General features: G+C 41.8%; 1 protein-coding gene across 1 annotated transcript in view; it reads right to left on the bottom strand.

The window, feature by feature from the left end:
* The window catches only part of CDYL2 (chromodomain Y like 2), a 240,981-nt gene extending 223,165 nt beyond the window's left edge, over positions 1–17,816 (bottom strand). Inside the window, exon 1 of the mRNA XM_032156359.2 lies at positions 17,693–17,816. The gene's annotated coding sequence lies outside the window, so the exon portion shown is untranslated. The remainder of the gene's footprint in view (positions 1–17,692) is intronic.
* Positions 17,817–17,901: the final 85 nt, after the last annotated feature.

Here is a 17,901-nt window from a genome sequence, read left to right as displayed (position 1 = left end):
ATGGAATCTAATTAAACTAAAGAGCTTTTGTGCAGCAAAAGAAACTATCATCAGAGAGAACAGGCCACCTACAGAATGGGAGAAAATTTTTGCAATCTATCCATCTGACAAAGGGCTAATATCCAGAATCTGCAAAGAACTTAAACCAATTTACAAGAAAAAAGCAAACAACCTCATCAAAAAATGGGCAAAGGCTATGAACAGACAGACACTTCTCAAAAGAAGACATTTATGCAGCCAACAGACATATGAAAAAATGCTCATCATCACTGGTTATTAGAGAAATGCAAATCAAAATCACAATGAGATAACATCTCACGCCAGTTAGAATGTTGATCATTAAGAAGTCAGGAAACAACAGATGCTGGAGAGGTTGTGGAAAAATAGGAACGCTTTTACACTGTTGATGGGAGTGTAAATCAGTCCAACCATTGTGGAAGATAGTGTGGCAATTCCTCAAGGATCCAGAACTAGAAATACCATTTGACCCAGCAATCCCATTACTGGGCATATACCCAAAGGATTATAAATCATTCTGCAACAGCAAAGACTTGGAATCAACCCAAATGTCCATCAATGATAGACTGGATTAAGAAAATGTGGCACATATACACCATGGAATACTATGCAGCCATAAAAAAGGATGAGTTCATGTCCCTTGTAGGGACATGGATGCAGCTGGAAACCATCATTCTCAGCAAACTATCACAAGATCAGAAAACCAAACACTGCATGTTCTCACTCAGAAGTTGGAGTTGAACAGTAAGAACACATGGACACAGGGAGGGGAACATCACACACTAGGGCCTGTGGGGGGTGGGGGGCTAGGAGAGGGATAACATTAGGAAAAATACCTAATGTAGGTGACGGGTTGATGGGTGCAGCAAACCATCATGGCACGTGTATACCTATGTAACAAAACTGCATATTCTGCACATATAACCCAGAACCTAAAGTACAATTTAAAAAAAAAGAAGAAGAAGAAGAAGAAAGTGACATGCTCAGAACTACCTTTCCAAACAGTCACTTTAAATACATTGCAGGAATAGATGACAAAGAGGAAATGCTGGGAGTCTAGTTAAGAGATTATTGTTTCTTCCAGAAGAAAGAAATGAGTGCCTTGAACTAGAATGGCAGCAGGGGAAATGAAGCCAGCCAAGAAATGGAACTGAGAGGTCTTGGGGGCTGAATTCATTGTTCCTCAGGTAGAAACTACACAAGAAGGCAGACTTTGGTTCAATTTATACCAGAGCACTTCCAACAGCCAGTACTTCCATGCCAAAATGGAAGAGACTGCCCTTCAAAGCAAAGCACTCCCTTCCTTAGGAGGTTTCCTAGGAGGTACTGGGTGATCATAAGGATATATACACTGGGTGAGAAATTAGACTTGACAGCATCTAAGACATTCTGAACTCTCTTGGTTAAAATCAACAGAAGTGTCAGGTCACCTAGAAAATTCAATGTGAAACACCTAGGACAGATATAAAATATGTTCATTCTCTCTCTCCTCTCTCTCCTCTCTCTCTCTCTGTGTGTATGTTTGTGTGCATTATCTCATATCTCAGTTTTCCTCTCTATTCCAGTTGAGTTTCTCACAGAAAACTATCATGGTAAATTACCATCAGTGTTTTACTGCTTGTCATCAGGTGATGAAAAATAATTTTATATCTCTTTCTAGTCCTTTGTATTTCTTTACGTATTGAAGTAAATGGTTTTACTTACCTGAACATATCATCTTAATTTTAGCAAAGATTAGTAATGTGCATGCTCTGGTAATATTTTTTAATGCCAAGCATGCAGGCATATTTGCTAGAATCTGGGATTATCTGCCTTACCCATGGGAAGTCTAGGCATCCTGAGCACAAACCCAAATAACCAAGGCATCACAGTCCACCAGGTACAAAACTTAAGTACAGTACATGGCAGTAAAGGAAAAGTTTCAGAAACATTATCCTGCCAATTCCAACCGTGCAGGAATGCAAGCACCATGCCAAATGAAAGAAAAAGGAAAAAAAAGCACATGAAAAAAATGCACTGAGGCTCATAAATATGCTAAAAGGACAAAATTAGACTGACCAAGAAATGTTACCAACTGCTCTCAAAATCAGAGTCTTCTCACTGCTAAAGCTGATTAAAAGCCAACCAACACGAAGAAGACCAAGACCTAAATGGTTTCCACCATCACAATTACTAAGATGTGCAGAGTCATCACTTTTTGTGAGTCAGTATGGCTTAAAGTAGTATTGACAAACATCCATTCAGACTCAAAAGAGATGCTTTCCCATCCTGATTAACTCATTCACAAGAACTCCTTTACATACCAACACCAAAACTGCCCTGTGCAATCCCTCTCTTGAACAAGACAACAGACACCTGTTTTTATGCCATAAGCATGGAAAACCAGGAAGATTTTCTTTTTCCTTTTCTTGTTCTTAGTGTAACACTCATTGACCTATACCTGGGATTCTGTGGAAAGCACAGGTGCAAGACAGTTCTATGATAGAAGTGTCATCTACCAACAAAAGGACAGAATTTAGAAGGAAAAGCATAGGCATTTTATAATTTATCAAGAGATGATTAGAGGCACCTAGGATGACTGGCTTAAATGTTGGTTCAACTGTCTGGTGGCTGCGAATTAATTCATGAATCATAAAATGGAGATAATTCTAGTACCCATCTCATAGAAAGGATTAGATGATAACATACAAGTGGAGAATTTACCATAGTGTCTGGCACATATTAAATGCTATTATTACTGTTTTTACTATGCCCCCATCAAAGGACTAATACCCAGAATCTACAAAGAACTCAACTCAACAAGAAAAAAAACAAACAACTATGACTGTTTTGTTTGTTTTCAACCATTAAAAACTGGGCAAAGGACATGACCAGACATCTCTCAAAAGAAGACATACAAGAGGCCAAAAAAATATGTTAAAAAATGCTCAACATCACTAATCATCAGAGAATTCAAATTAAAATCACAGTGAGGTATCATCTTACACCAGTTAGAATGGCTTTTATTAAAAAGTCAGAAAAAAACAACAGACGCCGGCTTGGTTGTGGAGAAAAGGGAACACTCGTACAATATTGGTGGGAATGTAAATTAGTTCAACCTCTATGGAAAACAGTATAGAGATATCTCAAACAGGTAAAAATAGAACTACTGTTCAACCCAGCAATCCCATTACTGGGTATCTACCCAAAGGAAAATAAATCATTACATTAAAAAGACACCTGCGGGGCCAGGCTCGGTGGCTCACGCCTGTAAACCCAGCACTTTGGGAGGCCGAGGTGGGTGGATCACAAGGTCAGGAGTTCAAGACCAGCCTGGCCAACATGGTGAAACCCCGTCTCTACTAAAAATACAAAAATTAGCTGGGCATGGTGGTGGGCACCTGTAATCTCAGCTACTTGGGAGGCTGAGGCAGAAGAATCATTTGAACCTGGGAGGCTAAGGTTGCAGTGATCCAAGATCACGCCATTGCACTCCAGCCTGGGAAACAGAGCGAGACTCCATCAAAAAAAAAAAAAAAAAAGACAACTGCACTACTATGTTCATCACTGCACTATTACAACAGCAAAGTCATGAAACCAATTTAAGTGTCTACCAGTTGTTGACTGGATAAAGAAAATGTCCATGGAATATCATGTACCCATTAAAAAAAAAGAATGAAACATATCTTTTGCAGAAACATGGATAGAGCTGAAGGTCATTACCCTAAATCAACTAATACAGAAGCAGAAAATCAAATGCTATATGTTCTCACTTGTAAATGAGAGATAAACAGAAGGTACACATAGACATAAAGGTGGTGAAAACAGACACTGGGGACTCCAAAAGGGAAGAAGATGTGAGGGGGGTAAGGGTTGAAAAAGTACCTATTGGGTACAATATGATGGGTACACTAGACACCCAGCCCCCACCAATATACATGTAATACTTATGTAGCCAACTAGCACATGTACCCCAAAATCTAAAATAAAATAAAATAATAGCAAACGCTATTATAACTGTTTTTTACAATTATTTTGAAGCATATTCAAGAAAAATAAGAAGTATCACTTCAACAACCTTTTTATGCAACACCTAGGATCAGAGATGAGGTTACTCCAAGAGATTACACAGCAATTCATTAAGTCAATAAGCTAACAGGACTTACACCAGCTTCCCAAAAGCCAATACCATAGATGTGGCTACACAAGTCCCGAGGGGGTGGTAATAAAATAAAGAAATACCTAAGATGGCAAAGACTTTGCCATCTCTGCCATGTGTGATAACCAAGGTGCAAAAACAACCTTTGTCTACACAACACCAAAATATGCAGCAACTAAGAGAAAAAAAGGGTTTACAGTTTGAAGAAAGTCGATATATTTTTGCATCCTAAAGGCAGCTATTGTGTGGCTCCCTTCCTCTTTATATTAAATACAAGATCTCACCAAAGTCTGCTTCAAAGCTCTCATATATACCATATTCCTCAAAATGAATGTGGTTTCAGGTGGCAATACAGACAAGCAAATTAGCAATGTAAATATCAAGACATTCAAATTTTATCCTTCCTTCTTAAAGTTACAGGTGCTTTGGATTCTATTACTTGATCTGACTTCCAACAGTTCACAGATGAGTTTCGATTTCCAGGAAAAGTTTAGATATAAGGTGCTCCCCATAATATCAGTCAGTCATTGGGGGTAGGTCTCGGCCCCACTCTTGATCACCAAGAGAGCTAAACAAGACTCAAGGCTGTGCTGAGCCTCCCTGCCGTCCTCTGCTAAATCTTGCATAAGAAAGCGATAATGACGTCAAGATTTTCAAGGAGACTCTCCAGAATAGTCCAGGAAGATAGAGTCTCTGTCTCATGTCCAACACATTTAGATTTCGTTGAAGGCAAATCACCAGTTTTAGCATCTCAAGCATTTGTCTCCTTCAACAGAGTAAATGAGGCCCTCACTTTTGATCACCTGTTAGAGATCTCAGTGAAAGACTAAACAGAGGACTTCAAAACTCTCATCCAACATCCAAGAGTTCTGCCAGTTCCAAGATTCAGCAGTCCTCTCAATACAAGATTACGTTTATTGATAATACAAAGCTGGATGCTTTCGGTGAGTTTGGCTTATAGGAAAACAATGTCCCATTATTTGATCCATAAAGACATAAGAAATACATTCAAGAATTAAGGAAAAGTGAAAGATTGAAAATGCCTTTAAGCATCAGACCAAAGAGACTATAGAGATATCTGAGACTATTCCAACTTTCATATAAATGAAAGATTGAATATATTAATTCTTTCATTAAACAGATTGGTTTTTGAGTCTTGCACTGTGCTAGGTGCTACAGATGAAACAAGACAGACAGAATCACTACCCTCACAAAGCTTACAATGTAAGTGGGAGATTTAGAAAATAAGATACTACATATTCAGCTGAGTGCTATAACGAGAGAAGAAAAGGGTTCTATAGGAGCCCAAAGAAAGGGTGAAAATCTCCTGATAAGCTGAGGAAGCTTGCCAAGAATAACACATAAGCTGAGATCTGAAGTGAGTATGAATTAAACAAGCAAAAATGTGACAAGGATTGGTAACGGAGAGTGTCCCAGTCATTTGGAAGGATACGATTAAAGGAGAGAGCACAGAACATTCAAGGAACTGAAAATAGATTTATCTGGACTGAATACGTGCTGTAAATAGAGAAATTGGAGGAGGTGAGAAGGAGTCAAGCCACAAAAAGCTTATATATCACTTAAAGGCATTTAATCAGGAAAGAAACATAATAAAATGGACATTGTTGAAAGACTCGTGAGTACAGTCCAGAGAAAAATGGGAGTAGGAAGGGCTAGATGCAGAAATATCAGCTGGGAGGTACTAGAATGACCCAAACAATGGGAGTTTTCTCCTGAATTAAAGTGGTGAGAGTGAGTATTAAGGAAAAACGATGGAGTCAAGAAATATGCAAGATGCTGATTCAATAGAACACACATGGCGTCTGGGCAAAACAAAGGAGGCTGCACTTCCACCTTGGGAACATTTGGATGGGGGTGCTACTGAGGCTAGGAATCCAGAAGGAAGAGCCTAACTTCAACTTTTGATATTTTGAGTTTAAAGAGCCCAAGTGAAGTTAGATAGATAGTTCCAGAGCTCGGAGAAAAATCCAGGCAAATGTCCAAGACTTGGCAATCATCCATACAATCACTATAGGACAATGAAAGAACAGAAGAACCCTGGGACAAAACCATGAGAAACTGTAATGTTTAAGGAACAGGCAGCAGGAGATGAGGACACCAAGGCAACTGAGAAGTGGAGGGCCATTCTAGGAAAATATTTCAAGAACAAGAGGTGGCGACCCAAAAGAAGTGACAGCCTCTGAAATATTTACCTATACGTGATCCTGTGCTGTGTGTTGCATGGGGAGTCAAAGGAACCATAAGCATGCCCTAACACACGGCCAGTCTATCAGTTCTCACACCCAGGCTGCCACAAGAAGCTGCAAATGACAAGTGACATTTTCAAGGGAAGCACTAACAACCGAAAGTACAACCAAGGTGACAGGCGTGTGTTCTGGGGGATCCAGAGTAGAGAGACTCACCCATCAGTAAAGGGCAAGAAGGGATGGTGTCATGGATAATGTGATACTCCATCCAGGTCTCCTTTTCACGGTGAATGTGCCCATCCCCACAGCTGCTAGGAATATCGCTGCTGTGCTGCTAAAAGCTCACGGATGTGTCCCTCAAAGGGAACTGCCCTCTGCCACAGGTAACTGCCCTGCCCAAGTCTATACCCCTTCCCATGGAAGAGCCTACCAGCAATGACTGGTTGATGCTGGGATATAAGGGCCCAGTTCCCTTGCCTCAATATGGGACATTGCTAAAGGGCCATTACAGCTCCAGAGCTGCCCAGAGGATCAGCTGAGATCTTAGTTGTAACCTCATTGCAGAGCAGCTTCGCCATCCGTCCTAGCCTGCTTTCCACCTTTCCTTACAAGTGTGTCTCCCAACAGCACTTTTCAGTAAACCCTCTGGATACAGTTCTCCATTCCAGAGTCCTTGTCCAGGCAACCCAATCTAAAACGGATAGTATATACCAAACTAGGCCAGCCACTAAGGCTAGAGTAGAAAGGCAAAGGTGCAAATGTCAGAAGCAAGTGCAAACCACAGGGCGGTCTTTGTGCATGCTCACTGCGAAAGGGCCTCTATCACATGCACACCTTAACAGAGAATGTCCACTCTCAATCCAGTCCTCACCCGTGATAAGGGACAATGGCTTAAATATTTCAATTGCTTTAAGGCACTTTTGTTACCTAATAAATCTACACAAGGTCTAGTGGAAGGCAAAATGGAAACCTGAATTTCAAGGACAATCTGAAAGAATGTTCTTAGAAAATAGAGGGACTAATGCCATACAGGAAGCACTCAATGAAGTTCACTGCAGGAAGGCTAAGGTGGCCTGGAAGCACAGGTTTCAAACATTTTCAACCATTCATGCAATGAATATTTACTGAAAAGCTACAAGTCCAGCAAAGTGCCACAAGCTTGGAATACAGCCTTGGATAATACAGACACGGTCCCTGCCCTCACCGAGCTTAGGGTCTAGCAGAACACGGTGGAGCTCAGCAATAGAACCATTTCCCTAACAATATGTTTCCAGGATCCCTAACACATAAAAACTGATACATACAATAATTTCTCCGTGTACATGTCTTTTGTAAGTTTAGCTTATGATACTTTCTTATCACGACATTAACTTCCGAGAATAATAAAGCCTGTTTTCACTAATAGCAAAATTTTTTAATGAGGCCCAAAGATGTAAGCTGCCTTCCTGTAACAGTCTCGGCAGTCAATTTCTTTCTGCATTTGGTTGTTTGGAAATAAAAACACAATCTTTGATTTGCTATGAAAGTAATTATAACTGGTATCAGGTTTGGTTTGACCATCTTGTCTTGCAATCTCAGGATATTCTTCATTCTAATTGATCCTGAGTTTAAAATCAGAGAAGGAAATGTCTGTTTCATGGAGAAAAACCTCTAACACACAATATTGTCCCCATTCCTTCTCTCAAATTTGAGTCAGAGAAGAAGGACCCGGTCTTCTCAATAAACCCCAACACTACCTTTTATACAATATAATGATACAAAGTGTTACACATTCCACTGTTATCACAAACTGATTATTACACCATGTCTAGAACATTCACTAGCCACCGCCTCCTCAACCTCAAGTGGTATTTGACTGAGGTGACTGTGCTGTATAAGTGTATTTGCTCATTTAATTTTATGTGAGGAGACATGGATAGGCCTGAGTTTTTCTAAGAACACTGAAGAACCACTGTTGCTGAAATAGTGCATTTACCAGAAGTTCCAATATATGTCAAAAATAGCAGAAAAAGCCATATTCTGAGGTATGCTCACCAAAAAAAGAAATGACCTGGCTGCACCTTTTAAAATATGGAAAACTTCAATGTGTTAAAAATATGGTATACTAAACCATATATGATTGTTGAGTTTTTTAATTATTACATTCCCAGTGATTTTTTTTTTTTTTTTTTTTGGAGACAGAGTTCCACTATTGTTGCCCAGGCTGGAGTGCAATGGCGTGATCTCGGCTCACTGCAACCTCCACCTCCCAGGTTCAATCGGTTCTCCTGCCTCAGCCTCCTGAGCAGCTGGGATCACAGGCATGTGCCACCACAACCGGCTACTTTTGTATTTTTAGTAGAGACAGAGTTTCTCCATGTTGGTCAGGCTGGTCTAGAACTCCCGACCTCAGGTGATCCGCCCATCTTGGCCTCCCAAAGTGCTGGGAGTATAGGCGTGAACCACCGCATCCAGCCTCAGTGATAGTTTTAAAGGCATTCATGGCTGCAGCCCTAGTACCACCATAGTTCTAGGTCCATAACTGACATACAATAAAAATTTGACTGATGAATTATTAAACAAATGACTACCTTCATATAAAATTCAAATCCGGCATTTGTATAAGTTCCCATGGCTTGTTAGCCCCCTTAGGACATAATTTTAAGAACACTGGACTAGAAGACAAGGTAATGAAAATCAAGGAGAAAAGTTCCCTGATCAAGAATTTGAGGGGAGGGCAGTGGCCTCTCAGTAGGGGAATTCGTGGTATGGCAGTGTGTGGCCCAGGGTCCCAGTCCCACAAACATATCCCTAAAGTCTCCATGCTGAAACTTCTGTAAGTCACTTATAAATCAATGTGGTGATTGATAACATGAAAATTCTGGGAGAGATAGAATGACTGGAGTCAAGTGGGAATAATTTGGCAGCGGTGGCCTTTATAAGAGAAACTGGGACATAAAATAAACAAACGGCCCTGCAAGGCTTCTCAGGAACCCATTGCTTTTTAAAGACCTGGTCAATGAATGGGCCTCTCACTGGAGCGGTGTGACCTTTGGAGGTAGCAGCTTCTACTCACTGGCTAAGGCTAACGGGGCAACATAGAAGCGTGACAATGAACTGAGGGAAGGGACAAGAAGGGGTGGATCAGGACCAAGAAGTGCTACTCCACAACCCCCACCATTCACCAACCTACCAGAGCCAGGGGCTGACTCCAGACAAGGATAAATTTCAGGCCCAGGATAGGCATCTCCTCAGGGTCCAGCACCACCATGCCTGCCATCCTGAGCACTCCAGTGTGACAGAACACCCAGGCCTGGTTGAGTTCTTGGAGTTACCAGTTCTAGTTTAAGACCCAGGGCTCTATGCCTGCCCCTCATTACACATGCATACATGTGCGAGATGTTGGGAGCTTCTGAAATCAAGGCATTTATTTGAAGAAGTAATAGACTGAATCAGAAGAAGAGTTTTCAAAAATAGAAGAGATCTCATTTTATAGCAGAAGTTCAAAAGATTAAAAGCTTTGTCTAGCCATACACTATTACCAAATGATGGAGCCGTGGACAAGAACCCTAACTGCATCAGTCAGGATTCAACCAGAGAAGCAGAATCACTAGAATATATACATTAAGAGATTTAGTGCAAGGAATTATCTTACATAGTTGTGGGGCTGGCTAGTCAAGTCCAAAATCCATAGGTTAGGTCATCAGGAAGAGCAAGTGGGAATACTTGGGCCCAGGCTAAAGCTGCTGTCCACATCTGGAATTTCTAGCTCTTCAGGGAAGCCTCAGTTCTAGTTTTGAGGCCTTTCAACTGATTGAGTCAGGCCCATGAAGATTATTTAGGATAATCTCCCTTATTAAGTCAACTGATTATGAACTGTAATCACATCTACAAAAGACCTTCACGGCAACACCTAGATTTTGACTGAATAAGTGGAGACTGGAGCCAGCCAAACTGACACATAAAACTGACCATCACATGACTTATCAATAGCACCATCATCTTCTTTCCACCTTAGCCCTCCTCACTGAATGCTGCTGCAACAAATTCTTAATGAACAAAATTTTTGTATGACTACATTATATATGTTCTACTTTTTTCTCCAATTAAAATTACTGAAGACATGAAACACATCTGTTATAGGTCAGCAGGGCTTATGGAAAATCACCTCTTCTAAACATGTAGATCCAATAATCCAAAGTCTACACCACAATCTTTTGTTATACAAGTCATCCAAAGGGGCAGAGAGTGTATAGAAATAGAAAAGTGGAGATGACTAATCCATTCTCCCACTTCACCCTGGATATCACATTCACTTTCTTTTCACTATCATGTCCAAGACTCTTAGAAGAGTTGCCCATACACGATGTCTCTAAATCCAAAAGACCCAAACTCCTAGACTCCTTATCACACTGCAGTCAAGCCATCCCTGACTTGATTGCAACACACTCTATGGAACAGATGCACCCCAAGGTTACCAATGACTCACTGGTTATTAACTCCAAAGGACACTATTAACCATCCCCTCTTTCTTAAAATGCAATCTTCCATTGCCTTCCATACCAGCAACACCTCTTTTTTTTCTACCTCTCTTGCTACCCCTCGTACATCTGATCTTATTTCTCATCTTCCATCTCTAAAATGTCCACTTTCTCCATCACAAGACCCCTCCTCATGTTTACACACTCTTTTTTTTGGCTTTAATTACAATCTATATACTAATTATTCCCAATCCCTATCGCCATGTCAAATAGTGCTCCTGAGCTTCAGGCCCACAGAACTTGCTGCTGTGGACATCTGTACCTGGATGTTCAACAAACACTCCAAACTCACTGTCCTTTCCACTGCCTCCACTCCCTTCAACCGGTGCTCATCCCTGACTCCACCATCCACCTAACGGACTAGAATGGAAGCCTGGAAATTCTACCTTAAGTCCTGTCTTTCCCTCAATCCCTACAGACCATCAACCAAGTTTTATTTCAGGAGGGGAGGGGAAACTGCAGCTGAAAATTACATTTTCAGCTACCTGTGACCACATAACTATCTTCAGGCCAATGGAAGAAAGCAGGATTGTATGGAACTTCCAAACAGCTGTTTATGGACAGAATACTCAACTTTCACCCTTCTATCCTTACCATTTTTTTTCCAGTATACCTGGTACTCTCAGAATGCCACAGAGCATATCATATCAATCAACCCTGTTACTGCCTAACTCCAAACTTTATTTCATGTAAAATAAACCTGTTTTAAACCACTGTTATTGTACATTTTCTATTATATGCCACCAAACATAAGCTTGACTGATATACCAAATGTTGATTCTTTTTCAACCTTTCAACCGCATCCATTCCTCTCCATCGCCATTACCACTCCCTTAGTTCAAGCCACCGTCATCTTGTTTCAATTATTGAAACAGCGTATTAACTGGCTGCCCTACTTCTATTCTTCCTCTTATCTAATCCACTGTTAACTTTGAAGGACAATCTGGGAATATGTATCAACAGCATTAAAAACGTTACCATTCATCAAACTACAGTTGACCCTTGAACAAAAGAGCTTGAATTGTGCAGGGGTTTTTTTGTTTTGCTTTTTTTGTTTGTTTGTTTGTTTTTTTGTTTCTTGTTTTTGAGACAGAGCCTCACTCTGTCACCCACGCTGGAGTGCAGTGGTGTGATCTCAGCTAACTGCAACCTCTGCCTTCCAGACTCAAGCAATCCCCCAACCTCAGCCTCCTGAGTAGCTGGAACTACAAACACATATCACCATGCCAAGCTAATTTTTGGTATTTTTTTTAGTACAGACGGGGTTTTTCCATGTTACCCAGGCTGTTCTAGAATTCCTGGGCTCAAGCTATCCACCTGCCTTGGCCTCCCATAGTGCTGGGATTACAGGCATGAGCCACCGTGCCCGGCCTGTGTAGGTCGTTTATAGGCAGATTTCCTTCTGCTTCTGCTATCCCTGAGACCACGAGGACATCCCCTCCCCTTCCTCCTCCTCCTCCTCAGTCTACACAACGGGAATGCAATGAAGATGATGACCTTTATGATTATCTACTTCACTTAATGAACGGAAAATATATTTTCTATTCCTTATGATTTTTCTTAATAAAATTTTCTCCACTTTAGCTTACTTTATTGTAAGAATAGAGTATATACTACATAAAACATACAAATATATGTTCATCAATGGTTTATGTTATCAGTAAGACTTCCAGTCAACAGTAGGCTATTAGTAGTTAAGTTTCTGGGAAGTCAAAAGTTATACATGGATTTTCAACATCAAAGGGGATCAGTGCCCCTAATCCAAGTACTATCCAACGGTCAACTTTATACAGCAATTTCACTTCTCAGAATTTATGCTGAAGAAACTAGTAAGATATGCATACAAATACATAATTGTGTTTATGGATGTTTATAACATCAATATTTATAATGGTTTACAAATGGAAACTATCTAGACGTCCGATAACAGGGGATTGGTTATAGAAAACATGGTGCATTCAAGGGAAAATTAACCTGTCATTTAAAACTCAAAACGCAAAATAATATTTTAGCATTTGAGAAAATGCTTATCTACATTATCTACATATATATTTAAGTGAAAATAAAATAGGTTACAAAGAACACGTACCCAGTATCTCGATTTGGTTTTTTAAATGACATAAACGTGTAGAAAACAAACCCAGTCCTACTTTTGCAACTACCCCCAAAAGCTAACATTTTAATTAACTCAGATATCACATTAGTATTTATTGAACATCAATTACATGCTAAATATATAACAATAGTTCTCTTAGATATTATAGTATTTCTTTTTTGCTTTTATTTTTTAGAGATGCTTTCAAAAACAGAAAAGATAATATTCTCAAGCAACTCTGATCATGGTCACATATCCCACCCCCGACAACACCCTCCTAGAGAACACCATCATCCCTATTAACACTTCCCCACTGTACTGTAAAATACTTGTTTTCTTAACTGTATCTCCCACTGGGCTCCTGGAGGACGTGATCATCATTGTTCCCCAAGTGCCTCACATATATTTGGTGGTCTATAAATATGAAATAACAAATGAATGATGGTGCTATGAATTCAACCACACCTATATTTCTTTTCACCATCTGAGAGATACAGAAGGATCCAAATCTTGGTAATCTAAATGCATGCCTCCAGTACAAAGATCTTTAATAATCACCAGGCCTGAACCACTTCTTAGCAATTGGCCAGGCTGCAAGGAGCCATATCAACTCCTTACTAGGGCAGCTTAAGCCCCTGAAGAAATTATCTCATGCACTAAGGAATGACCTGACATAAAAGCCTACTTGAAAATAAGCTGATGCCTGCCCAGAGGGAATAATTTAAAATAACTTTCAAGAGGTGGGAGAATCATATACTCATTCCATATTCATCAGGTGTCTTCTATGTGCCAAAGAATCAATCCAATCCAACTGATAACATTTTCTCTGAAAATAGCTGCCTCTTCGAATACTGGTACAGAGATTCAAGAAGTTGTATCACAGACCATCAGTTCTGCTAGTATATGCATTTCTTTGACAGGAATGACCTCAGGTGTGACTGGTAAATACAGGAATGATGTCTGTGTTGGTTCATACGCAATTTTTCCTAGCTTGTTAATACTTTGCAGCAATCAAGGTAAGCACCCTCACAGGGAAAGAGAAAGACTTAACAACGTGTGAAGAGCCCAGAACAAAGCTGGAAATGCACTCAAGTGCCTTTCTTTAACATGAGTAGTGGCAGATTTACTAGCATCAAGAACCACTATGCTTTCCACTATGTGGACCTCATGGCAAAACTGCAAGAACAGCTATGAAAACATTTCTTCTTATACAGATAAACGAAGATGGCTACACCTTGGATCAGACTTAATTTCAATAAAGTCGTTCTCTCCTAGACGCAAATGCCCTGTGCAATCCACAGAGACAAGAGGGAAGCAAAGCTCAAAGTGGAGACGACAAAGGCTGGAATAACTTGCTAAAAAAGTTCCACAGCTCTTTAGTGGCCTGCCTCAATCCTGTTTTTCCCATAAACTCTGTTATTCTTAGTGGTGCGTGATTTTGCAGAATGCCAGGTGCAGATAGAGTCAGCCCTCCATATCCATGGGTTCCACATCTGTGGATTCAACCAACGGCAAACCGAAAAGATCCAAAAAAAAATGGATAGTTGTGGACACTTCCCTACAGAGAGAGAACTGAGCCACCCGTACACATGGTTTTGCCACCACCAAGAGGCCATGAGCTTGGGAAGGAAAAAGACAATAGAGGGTAACACTCAACAGAAGGACAACAAAGGTCACACAAGGTACTTTATATACTTAAACCAGTCTTCTGCTCACTGATTCAGTCAACAAGTAATTGAATGTACAAGCAGGTAGAAACCCAGAGAGAGACAAGAAAACTGAGTGCCTATCCCACTGATTATTTCTTCCTGACACCCAAACATCTAGCAAGAGATTGACTAGAATCGGGTTGCAAACTCTAAAGTCTACTGGAGCCCAGTGAATGATTTAAGGACAATGGTTGCCTGGTAATAGGGAGCAAGTGGACAGCGACAAGCTAGAGATCATATGCTCCATCTAAAAGTGTTCAAATCGTTTTTCTTATCTATCACTGGGCCAAGGCAAAATGCGTAGGCAGCCTAGACCCGGCTCACAGGCTGCCAGTCCATGGCCCCTATGTTTAGCAGAATATAGACCAGGGCATCTGGCTAAGAAATTTCACTTTGGATCCAGACAGATACCGGACTCTAAGACATAACCCAAAATTTAAAATCACCTTCCTATAAATGATGGCTACAATGCACCAGACGATGATGAGAACTCCACTACAGGAGAAACAAACCAGAACTATCTATCAAGATCCAAGATTTTGGAACCTGAGCTTGATTTCTTATTTCTTCACTATGATTAAAGAGTGCTATTACATAAGCAAAGTTTTCGTTTTCTGGTGTCTTTAAAAATCACCACCTATTCCTAAAAACTGCTTTATGAAGGTTCACTCTTTACAATTTAATTGTCTGAAATGCCAAAGAAAAGGTGAAGAATCTCTACAATCCAAATCACACTTCACCATAAAGGCTCAAACATAATGTCAGCAGACACACAGGTGAAATATATCAATTACAAACGTAAGAACTCTTAGCTCACTAAAAACGTGGTTTCTTGAGTAGAGACTGCGAGAAGCCATTTTATGTACACTTTAGTATAATATTTAATGAAAGTAATAAACAGGTCTCACAATTTAGAATGAAATCTGTTTTCTTTTTTCCCTTTCAAGGCCAGTCAACATACACTGGATATTCCAATATTTTTCTTAAATCAATATGCTACTTTACCCACACAACAACTTTACAGTCAGAAATATATATGCTAATGTACACTTAGCACTTCTTAATTGTTCTTAAAGCTAAATTTGAACAATAAATTAAATTTCTCAGTATATGTTATGTAATGTAGACACAGGCTATAAAAATGTTGACATTGGTTATATTCTCGTAATGCAATTTAGCCCTTTTAGTAATGACTATGCAAATAATCAGCCATGGGAAAGCCATTTTCCATCTAGTACAATTACCTACTATCACAGAAGTAATTATTATTATTGTCCTCCTTATTGAAATTCTATAAAAACTCTTGAGATACTAAGATAGTTCCAAGGCCACCATGAAAACTCTCCTCTTAACAGACTCATCTGGCAACGACAATTACCAGCGTTAAGGAGGGCAGTTGCAGATGAACATTAAACAAGAAATTATCCCCAGAAGGTTCACAAGTTCTAAACTTTAAATGGGGAAATACTGATGGCTCCTGGTATATCCTCTTAATACCTTCAAGACACAACTCTTCACTCAGGCAAGGTCAACAACTCTAAGCTGACTCAACCTCAATTCGTAGAAAACCACGATTCCAACCAGATCAGTTTCACCCCTAAACAATATCTACTTTCAGCCAATGTCCCCATAGTACTGGTTACACTTCAGGAAACTCAATCAAACCTTCTATTTTACTGTGCTTCAATTTTCAATTTCAGAAATTGTTCCACCATCTTGAAACAGACCAAGGCGCTTGGGTGATCCACTGGCCACATTTGCCGAAGTTCTTCACAAGATCTCTATCCAACTTCACCTTGTCTCTTAGCATAGAGATGAGGAAGTCCACAGGGTAGTGAAGAGGGCAACGTACACCATTCTTTCAAAGAGCTCCATGGTCTCCCACCCACCCCACCTGAACCTGCTGGCCGGCAGTCCAGGCCTGGGCCTCACCAACTCCAGAATCATTCACGAGACCATGGTCACACAGGAGACCTGTGTTCCTTTCTCCATTCTTCTTCTCTAACACCAGTCAGCAAACCCACCACCTGAAAAAGCTTCAACTGCCCACGAAGGCCTAGAGGAAAGAGCTTCTTATGAATCAACCCTGCAGTCTGTCGTGGGTAGATCATCCTACAATGTCTGATGCAAAAGGCTAATTCTACCCCTTCTGGGTGCTTAACTCAATGGAGCCCAAAGCCTTGAGAACCAGATCGTGTTAACCAATTTATGTTCAGGGAAGTGCAGGTCCAGGCTAACCCATGCGGCTGGTTTCTCGGAGGCCCAGCAGGCTCTCTGGTTGAAGATGGCTGGTCTCTTAACTTCTTTATCCTGAATCTGGTCTTGGCGGCCAACACCTCTGAGGCCATTCCCTCTGGGGAGTGGTGGCTGGCTGTTCCTTGTGTTGTCCACTTGTGGAAAACCCAAAGCAGGAACAGTTGTGTTCCTGAGCCCTTGCTCCCCAAAGGTTCCTCCATTGTTTGAAAGATGCCAGACTAATGTCTTCCTTCGCCACTTTTGGGAAGACATGAGAGTATCCAACGCTGGCCACTACTCATTAGGACCCGGAGCCAGGTGTCCACTGAGGGTGACGAGAGTGCTGGGCGCTGGGCTCGCATCCATGTCCTACGTCCCCATCACCTCGGACTTCCACGTTCTCCTCCCACTCAGGGCCCTCCGCAGCGCCCCCTTTCGCCCCCAGGGAGCACGACACCCGCAAGGGCCGCCCCCACGCCCGAGCCCGGAGGGCGTCCCAACTGGTGCGGGGGCAGCAGGTGGGGGGTGAGAGAGGTGGCCCGGGGACCCCGGGGAGCGGTTTGGCGGTTGTCCCCCCGAACCCCCACCCAACCTCCCCCTTCGCAGCCCCCCGGGACCCCGCCTCGCCCCGGCCAGGCTCCGCTCCGATCGCCCGTCCCCCTCCTCCCCCGCGCCCCCGGCCCAGCCCGGCCGCGCACCCCCCGCCCCACACCCCCATCGGCCGCGGCGCGGCCCCCCGCATTCCCAGCACGTCCGGCGCCGACTTTTACCTGTACTTTCTGCACTCGAGGCGGCTCGTCGGGCGAGAAACACCTCCCCGGGACCGCTACCTCCCCCGCCCCGGCTCCGCCCGGCTTCCTCCTTCCCCTCCAAGGCCGCAAAGTAGATGGAGTAAGAGAGTGTGTGTGCGAGAGAAAGAGAAAGAGGGAGCGGGCGCGGGCGCCGCGGGAGGCGGCGGGCGGCGGGCGGCGGGCGGCGG

The sequence above is a fragment of the Hylobates moloch genome, unplaced genomic scaffold (assembly GCF_009828535.3).
Source record: "Hylobates moloch isolate HMO894 unplaced genomic scaffold, HMol_V3 SCAFFOLD_6, whole genome shotgun sequence".
NCBI classification, from domain to species: Eukaryota; Metazoa; Chordata; class Mammalia; order Primates; family Hylobatidae; genus Hylobates; species Hylobates moloch.
Note: the sequence above shows the minus strand (reverse complement) of the source record. Positions and strands in the feature narration are given on the sequence as shown.